The sequence below is a fragment of the Triticum aestivum genome, chromosome 4B (genome assembly GCF_018294505.1).
Source record: "Triticum aestivum cultivar Chinese Spring chromosome 4B, IWGSC CS RefSeq v2.1, whole genome shotgun sequence".
In the NCBI taxonomy this organism is placed as follows: Eukaryota; Viridiplantae; Streptophyta; class Magnoliopsida; order Poales; family Poaceae; genus Triticum; species Triticum aestivum.
In genome coordinates this window covers 358,851,770-358,861,435 of record NC_057804.1, presented here as the reverse complement: position 1 = coordinate 358,861,435, position 9,666 = coordinate 358,851,770, and positions in this window count along the sequence as shown.

Sequence of the window (9,666 nt, the reverse complement as noted above, 5' to 3'; positions counted from 1 at the left end):
CCCGCCCACCGCGCGAAAATCCTCCCCCCCCCCACACAAAAATTCCCCCCAAATTCGATTCAACCGCCCTTCGGCCAAATATTCCCCAAACCCCCCTCCCCCCGTCCCCCCTCCACTCCATTCGCTCCGCCAAAGCCGCCCTCCCTGCCGCGCCGATACGTCGGCGCCGCGGTTCGTCGAGGGGACGCACGGCGATCCTCTCGCTCCCACAGTACGCTCTCGTAGACTGCCGTCCTCTAGCCGCGCCGCCACCTCTGGCTACGTTCTTGTGGAGGCGCACGGCGGTCAGCGCCGCCACCGCTGGCGACGTTCGTGTGGAGACGCACGGCGGTCAGCTTCTCCCACGGTACGCGCATTCTAGACTGAGGCCCCGTTCATGTCGGTGTAGCGCTGAATGTTAGCTGATAGATGCTGTTAATCTCACTGTTTGCCGAAGTAGTTTACTGTCAATATGCTCTGCTTAAGAAGCTTCCTTGCCCTGTTCTGCACTCAATCTGCTTAGCTGAGATGGCATGCCAAGGCCGATTAGTTGCTAAAATATCCTGCCATATATTTATTGTGACGTAGATTGCCATGGTCTAGTAGCCAATCTGTTAGGTGAAATAGCTCTACACCGTTTTATACTCGATCTTTGTTGCTGCGATGGCCTTCGATAGTTTGATGGCTGTGTGCTCGGGCTCATTGACTGCTGAAACAGCCTGCCATAATTTAGCACTCAAATCTGTTTGCTGAATTAGCTTTACATATATTTCGTTACTTAGATCTGCTCGTCCAAATATCTTGCCATAGCTTTAGACATCGACCTAGGTATTTTTTTCTGGACTTCATAAAAAAGCATATATGTTTTTCCTGTAATATCTAGTAGAAGAACTAATTTGTATGTCTAACAGATGGACAGGACTTGGATAACTTCTGCTCGAAGATTCTCCGCTGCATATGTCGAGGGGGTTGAAAACTTCATGAACTTTATCAGAGCTGAGTACGGTGGTCCGAAATCAGATGTGCTCTGCCCGTGTAGCAGTTGTATGAATTCAGTTACAAGACCCCAGTCAACTGTGCAAAATCATCTACACTTGTATGGGATGTCGGTCACATATACTAGGTGGGTTCATCATGGTGAAGCTGTGAACGTCAATGTTATTGACTACGTGGAAGCAGCAGATCACCATCTTGATCTGCCTGATGCTCAGGTGGAAGAGGAGGAGGAGGTGGTGGTGGCGGAGCCAGTGAGTTTGACCAACATTGAAACAATGCTACGAAATGCTCGTGCATTCCGTGAACTTTCACCTGCAGAAGAAAAACGGTGGGCCCGCATGTTGGAACAATGCAACGTTGCTGTCACCCCAGGAAATAAGCTGTCAGTATTCTCAGCTATGGTCACCTTTCTTCAGGTGAAGACATCTGAGCGGATGACCAACAAATCATTCGATGCAATGGTGGCTGTTTTCTGCAAATCTTTCCCAGATGCGTCTGAGCTACCACACACCTACAGTAAAATGAAGAATTTCCTTCATGCAGTTGGAATTGGATATGATATGATCCATGTTTTTAAGAATAATTGTGTTCTGTTCCGGAAGGATTATGCCAACTTAAGTGAATGCCCGAAATGCAAATCATCAAGATGGAAAGATGGCGATGTTGTGAAGAGGGTTCCTCATAATGTTCTGAGACATTTTCCAATTACACCAAGATTGCAGAGGTTGTTTCATGATGCTGAAACAAGAGAGGATGTACTGTGGCATTCTAGGAACCAGGAGTACAGAGATCAGAATATGATGAGCCATCCATCTCATGGTAGTGAGTGGAAAAGCTTCAATGATAAACTCAAAGAGTTTGTTGTTGACCCAAGAAACATTAGACGTGTCTTAGCTTCAGATGGATTTAACCCATTTGGCCGCCAGAGCGCCACATATAGCATGTGGCCAGTGCTTGTTATCCCTTACAACATGCCTCCAAATGTTTGCACCAAAGAATCAAACTACATGATGGCCTTGCTCATCCCAGGTCCAAAAAGTCCTGGAAAGGATTTTGATTTGTTCATGGAGCCTCTTGTGGAGGAACTTCAACAGCTATGGAAGGGTGTTCTCACTCGAGACCTATATAGCAGCCCACCAGCTGATTTCTTTCTGCGTGTTGTTGTAATTTGGTGCATCCATGATTATCCGGCTTTGGGCACTATGTCAGGGCGAACGACACATGGTTACAATGCATGTGTTCGCTGTGACAGGAATCCGCTGTCATACGCAATACTTAGCAAGATCTGTTACATTGGACACCGTCGTTTCCTTGCCAAGGACAAGCCATATCCTAGAAAATACCGAAGACATGTGTTCAATGCAAAGCATGAAAACCGTGATGCGCCAAAGAGGCTCACCGCCGATGAGTTGCAACTGGAATTAGAGAAGGTCAGGCATATTACACCAGGAAACCATCCTGGTAATGGTAGAGGGAAAAGGAAGCGTGGCACGATAGAAGAGAGATTATTGTTTACCCGCAGGTCCACTTTGTGGGACTTGGAGTATTGGAAAGATTTGGATCTGCCGCATAATCTTGATGTGATGCACATCGAGAAAAATATATGTGACAGCATTATCGGCACACTTCTTAACATTCAAGGCAAGACGAAAGATACCTTAAAATCTAGGATTGATTTGACACACCTGGGTTTCAGAAAGGATTTGCAGGTGCAAGATGAAGGTAAACCACGGGATATGGCACCAGCTGTGTACGTCTTGGACAAGGTAAAAAGTAAAGAATTCTGCAAGGTCCTGTCACGTGTGAGATTCCCACATGTATTTGCTTCCAACCCTGAAAGGAGAGTCAATGCAGATGGAAACAAGGTACAAGGGTTGAAAACTCATGACTCCCACGTCCTACTTCAAAGGGTTTTACCTGTTAACCTTAGAGGATTGGGCCGCCCTGACTTATACAGAGCAGTTGCAGAGTTGGGACAATTCTTCAAGGAACTCTGCAGTAGAAATATCAGGATAGATGCTTTGGAGCGTCTTAGAGACAAGATACCAACTATCCTATGTGACCTTGAGAAGATATATCCTCCAGCCTTCTTTGATGTGATGGTGCATTTGGCTGTTCATCTACCTGATGAGGCACTACTTAGAGGTCAAGTACAGTATGGCTGGATGTACCTTATTGAAAGGTGGCTAGGCACTTTCAAGGGCTATGTTAGGAACAGAGCTAGACCCGAGGGTTCCATTGCAGAGGCCTACATTGCTACAGAAGCATTGACATTCTGCTCAAAATACATTGAAACAACTGATCAGCTTAGCAAAGAGGTGGGCGAAGACAATCCCGGGCTCAATGTTTTCGATTATTCTGTTCGAGTTACAGGGAAGAGTCGACAAGAGGACAAACTTAAAGATTTGGACAAAATGGTTTGGTATGTGTTGAATAACTGTCCTGAGATATTACCTTATATCAAGTAAGTGCAGAACTGCAGCTTATACATTGTAATCTACTAAACTTGTAGCACATTCTTATATATTTAGATGTTTGACGCGATCACTATGTTGTGCAGCATGTACAAACAGGAGTTACTGCCGCAAAATCCAAGAAACATTGACAAAATGGTTATGGCAGGATTTGCGAAATGGTTCAAGAACCATGTAAGCTTTTGAAGTGCACTGTCAATTTTTTTTAATATATTGAGTACATAAGATGATCAGCTTGTCCATTTTCTAACCATAGGTTAAGAAGATGCGGGAGGATGGGCAGGCAGTTGATGATGACCTTTACTCACTAGCAATGGGTCCTGATACTCGGGTAAGACATTATGAATCTTGCGTTGTTGGAGATGTGTGCTACAACACCCTTGCACGAGATGAAGGCAGGAAGACACAAAACAGTGCCATCATGAGCACGGATACGTATGACAAAGAGACAACTGAAATGTATGCTAACATAACAGACATTGTTCAGTTGCAGTATATCTCCAGTTTCGAGGATCATCGATGTGTGGTTCTGTTGTGCTGTCGTTGGTATAACCTGTTTTCCAGGATCGCAAAACCCAGAGCTGATGATTATTTCAAATCCATCATGTCAAGGCAGCGTACCAGACCAACGAGCCTTTTATCTTGGCAAATCAAGAAACACAGATATTTTTTCTTGGAAGACACATTTGCACGTAGAGATGCCTGGAGAGTATTGCAAAGGTTTGAGCAGAGGAATTCATTTAATGAAGTTGCACAACAAGATGATGCTTACACTGCTCCTGATATACAAGATAACACAGATGTTCCTAATATCTTTGAGAACCATCACGTCAATGACGCCGGCGAAAAGATTGCCTGTCGTGTTGTGGACATACAAGAGTTGATCAAGAAGAAGCCAACCTTCGAGGACGCTGAGGACGAAGAAGAAGATGACACCATGGGGAATTACGATTCAGACTGATACACATGGGGAAGATGTTGACGCTGCTGCTGCGGATGATGATTACATTGCTTTTGTCGTATTTGCTTGTCAGAAGACGTTTTTTATCTATTATGTGAAATTGTGTTTGCTATGACAACTGAAACCTGATGAACATGTTGTTCAGTATTTTGCTGTGAGAACATCACTTGTTATGTATGCTGATTTGTGTTTGGTGATTGTATGACAACTAAAACATGATGATATTGTTGTTTAGTTGTACTCATATTTGGCTGTGAAACTTGAATTTGATGACATAGTTTGATGTTGGACTGCAATTTGCTCGACGTCTTCGAATGAGAATAAAGCTGACCTGACAAGGCCTCTGCTATCTATTTATTTATATGAGCAAAAGGGGATACCCCCTGATTTCCGTTAATAGAAATCATTAGATGTTCACAACACTACGCCCAACCTGCTATAGAGGTTTCATTCATTACTAGTTTCAGCAAAGTGCTCATGTCGTAGCCACTGAATACATCATGAGTGCTACATACACTGCAAATAAAGAGACAATCATCCTACAGAGCACATTGATTTTGCCCATTATCTTCACAAGCTCTTTCTTCTCCTCATTGCTGTCAAGGCCGTTCAACAGCTGTTGCTTGGCCATGATCAGAGGAACTGCGTCTTTAACCTTCTGCTCTGCATCTTCCTCTTCTGTCGTTCCTTCAGTTACTTTTCCAACACCCCAACCTGCTGGTATTGGGATTCCTCGGCTAACCAACTAATCAGCATAGTTGCATTCCCCCACATCAGCAACTTCCCAGAAATACAAATCACACGAATCTTCCCTTTTCTGCACGAATCAAATTGGAAGATCATCAACCAAACTATTAAAAAATCAGCAACTGAAAGCAGCAGAACAACACTTAAACATATTATTACCCCATGATTAGGGCATTTGTAGAAGACTCGGCCAGGGTTGCAGATTGTGGTTGAGACGCGACGGATGACTCTGCGTGATTTGCAGTAGTGGCACCACACCAACGGCAGCGGGTTGCAATGAGCAATCGGTTGCGGTGCGTGTGCCAGCGGGGGTGTGATGAGACCCACAGGCGATGGTACGGGTGGCGACTTGGCACATATCTGGTTGTTCCCTGCTGAAGAGCAGGTGGACGAGCAACGAGAAGACATGGTTGCTACGGCCAGAGCTTCTGATGCTAGGCAGAATAAGTAGAGAAGAGGAGAAGCGAACGTTGGATATGTCATTTTCATTACTTGCAGAGTAGCATAGCACCATATATAGTCATAGTCTAGGTTTGGATTCGAACCAGCTACAGGAGCATGTCTTTCTTTTTTCTAAAACTCGGCAACGTCTCTTTACTGGTACACTAGCTTGTTCTGTACACCTTCCCAAGTCTTTGATTTTCTTTCCCTTTTTTTGAGAGGAAGGAAGGAGGACAAAATTGAGAGTTCCTCGGACTCGAACCCATGACCTCTCGGTTGAAAACCAAGGGTGCTAGTCACTTATGTGGCCAACGTTCCTTGTGAGGAGGACGGCAGATTAACGCATTTTCCATGCAGTTTTCTTCCTATATATAAAAAAGTATGCTACTTGGTGTCCGCTTAGTCAAAAAACGATTGTGCCAACTTTGACCGTTCGATTGACATTCAACGTCTGTCGCGTTTCTTCAGTCTCTTCTTCCTCGAGCTGCCAAAGCCAAACCAGCGCCGGTAGGACTGCCTACTCCCGCCTCCCACGGCTGGCTGTGATCTTCCCCGGCTCCTGTTCGTTCCTGTTCGAGGCCTCACCATCGTCCTACGCGCTCGCCGCGGCGCCGCCCTACGATGTTGTCAACATGGTCAACAACCGAGAGGAATAAGGAGATGACTGTACATGTGAGGATGATAGTAGGGACCCAGCAGCGCGCGCAGTAATTTTGTTTTTTCGGGACGGAGAAGGGTATCAACTGGGTTGTGCGGGACCCGTGGCCCGTCTAGCCCAGGATTTTATTTCATATGTTTACCACATGACCAGCCCAGTTTCTTTTTTTCCTTTCTGAAAAATGGCTAGCCAGCTATTTTGTTTTTTGCAGAATAACCAACATAGGCCTACTTGCTTTTCTACGCCCTGCTGGGCCGGAAATCTTTCAAGATGAGGAGGGATGCATTTTGCCCAGAAAATGGGCTATAAGTAATAAGAAATGGGCTATAAGTAATAAGAAATGGGCTATAAGTAATAATAAATGGGCGATAAGTAATAATAAATGGGCTGTAAAATGAAAAAATACAGCAAACAGTCAATTAGTTCCCAAATACTGTTTTCTTTCGGATTTTGATATTTTAAATTTCATTGTTTTTGTGCGGGTAAAATTTCATTGAATTGAAATTAAGTTGTATTTAGATTTAAAATTAATTTGAATCCGGCTAGAAATTTCGGGTTGTATGCTGTTTGGGACAGATTTGGAGGCTGACTTGTGGGTCTACTAGGTTGACGTGTACTTTGGCTTTGTCAACTTAGTCCACAAATGATTCTAGCAGCAATGACCGTTGGATGTTAATCCAACGGCCGTGCTGCTTCTTCATTATCTGATCTTCTTGCTCCAGCCGCCCAAACTAGCTCCGGTGGGACTGCCTGCACCCGCCTCCTGTGGCCGGCTGTGCTGCCGCACAGGCCCCACCGCCCGACCCTACTTCATTGCTGGCCAGGCCATTCCTCTACTCACCCACACCTCCTGTTATTTTCCGGCGACGGCAGCCGAACCAGTAAACCCTCATACTCCCCACCGCGTGGGCAACCATTGCCGAGTCTTCCCTGGCTCCATGTCGTTCCCTTCGTAGGCCTCGCAGTCGTCCACCGCCATGGTGCTCTCGGCGCGGCCTGGTCGACGTGGTCAACGAACGACATCCATCGGCCGTGGACTGTACGCGCAAAATAATGATTCCTCCACCTGACAGCCAGGACCCACCGGAAGGGCCTCTGTATTTCGCAAAAAAAAAAAACGTTCCCCCCGCTGACATGTCGGACCCACCAGCTATATCTTCGCACGCAAGGAAGTGCCTCCTTATTACGCACAAAAAAAATGAATACCCACCCTGCTAGATGGGACCCACCATAGTGGGAGGATGGCTTGTGGGCCAACTAAGTTGAGGGGACAGAGGGGTTTGTTAACTTAGTCAATATGAACGATTCTAGCTCCAGTGACCATACGATGTCCATCCAACGGCCATAGTGCTTCTTCAACCTCTGGTCTTCTTGCTCCAGCCGCCCAAAGCAGCGCCGGTCGTGTCGCGTGCTCCTGCCTCTCATGGCCGGCTGTGATGCCCCCCTACTACTCCCACCACTGGCCCAGGGTATCCCTCTACTCACCCACACCCCCTGTTATTCTGTGGTGACGACAGCCTCACGCCGCAGCCGAACCAGTGAACCCTCATACTCCTCTCCGCGTGGGCTACTACTTCTGTGTCTTCCCCAGCTCTGCGTCGTCCCCTTCCTAGGCCTCGCCGTCGTCCAGACCACCGCCCTAGTGCTCTCGGCGCGGCGTGGTCAACGTGGTCAACGACCGACTTCCATCAGAAGAGCACTGTACGTGGAGAGGCTGACAGCTGGGTCCAGGTAGCTGCAAGGAAGTGCCTCCTTATTACGCGCAAAATAATTATTCCTCCACCTGACAGCAGGGATCCACCGGACGGGCCACCTTATTTCGCAAAAAAAATGTTTCCCCCCTGACTGCTAGGACCCACCGGACGGGCCAGCATATTTTGCGAAAAAAACATTCCCCGCGCTATCAGCTAGGACCCACCGAAAGTGCCTCCTTATTACGCACAAAAAAATGAATACTCCCCTTGCTAGCTGGGACCCTCCATGGTGGGAGGCTGACTTGTGGGCCTACTAAGTGGACTGGGACGGGGGCCTTTGTTAACTTTAGTCAATATGAACGATTCTAGCTCCAGTGACCGTACGATGTCCATCCAACGGCCGTAGTGTTTCTTCAACCTCTCGTCTTCTTGCTCCAGCTGCCCAAAGCAGTGCCGGTCGTGCGGCATGCTCCTGCCTCCCGTGGCCGGCTGTGCTGCCGCAGTGGCCTCACCGCCCCCTACTATTCCCACCGCTGGCCAGGCCCGGCGGTGACGGCAGCCCCACACCGCAGATGAACCAGTGAACCCTCGTACTCCTCTCCACGCGGGCTTCCGCTGTCGCGTCTTCCCTGGCTCCCCGTCGTCCACTTCCTAGGCCTCGCCATCGTCCACCGCCCTGGTCAAGGAACGACTTACATCGGACGTGGACTGTATGTGGAGAGGCTAACACCTGGGTCCATGGCCGCAGCAAGGAAGTGCCTCCTTATTAGGTGGAAAATAATGATTCCTCCACCTGACAGCTGGGACCCACCGGACGGGCCACTGTATTTCGTGAAAAAAACGTTTCCCCCTGACTGCTAGGACCCACCAGCTACATCTTCGCACGCAAGGAAGTGTGTCCGAGCAAAAAAACAAAACGATTCCTCCCCCTGACCGCTGGGACCCACCAGCGATGCCTTCGCACGCAAGGAAGTGCATTCGGGCAAAAAAAAGATTTGCCCCCCTGACTGCTGGGACCCACCAGCTACATCTTCGCACGCAAGGAAGTGCATCCGGGCAAAAAAAACCAAAACGATTCGCCCCCCTGACTGTTGGGACCCACCAGCTACATTTTCGCACGCAACGAAGTGCCTGACAGTCGGGACCCACCTAGTCGAAGCGTACATAGCGTTGTCATTCTGGTCGCGAACGTGTACGTACATACTTGTCGATGTAGAGGCACGCACGTGTGGTAGACGTAGAGGCACGCACGTGTTGTAGTAGAGGAGCACACGTAGCATGTACACGTATGTACAGCGGCGAGGGTGCAAGAAAGAAAATACGGCCACGTACGTACATACGGGCAGGGTCTCTAATGCCTATCGCGCATACGTACATGGCTGGGTCAGAACGGAGAAACAGCGTCGTCGTCGTGTAAGTGGGGAGCCAACCGATGGGCCGGAACGGAATGTGTGTTCGTGTTCATCGGGAGGGCTTGGACGGAACAGGCAATGGAAACGATGCCTGGCGTACCGCACAACGGAGGAAATGGCCTTGTGTTTGACCGACCATGTTCGAAACGGGGTCCTGTTGATCGGGAGGGGCCTGGCGTACCGCAAAACGAAGGAAACGGACCTCCTACGGTCAAAACGGGGGTCCTGTTGATCGGGAGGGGTGTGGCGTACCGCAAAACGGACCTCCTACAGTCGAAACGGGGGTCCTGTTGATCGGGAGGGG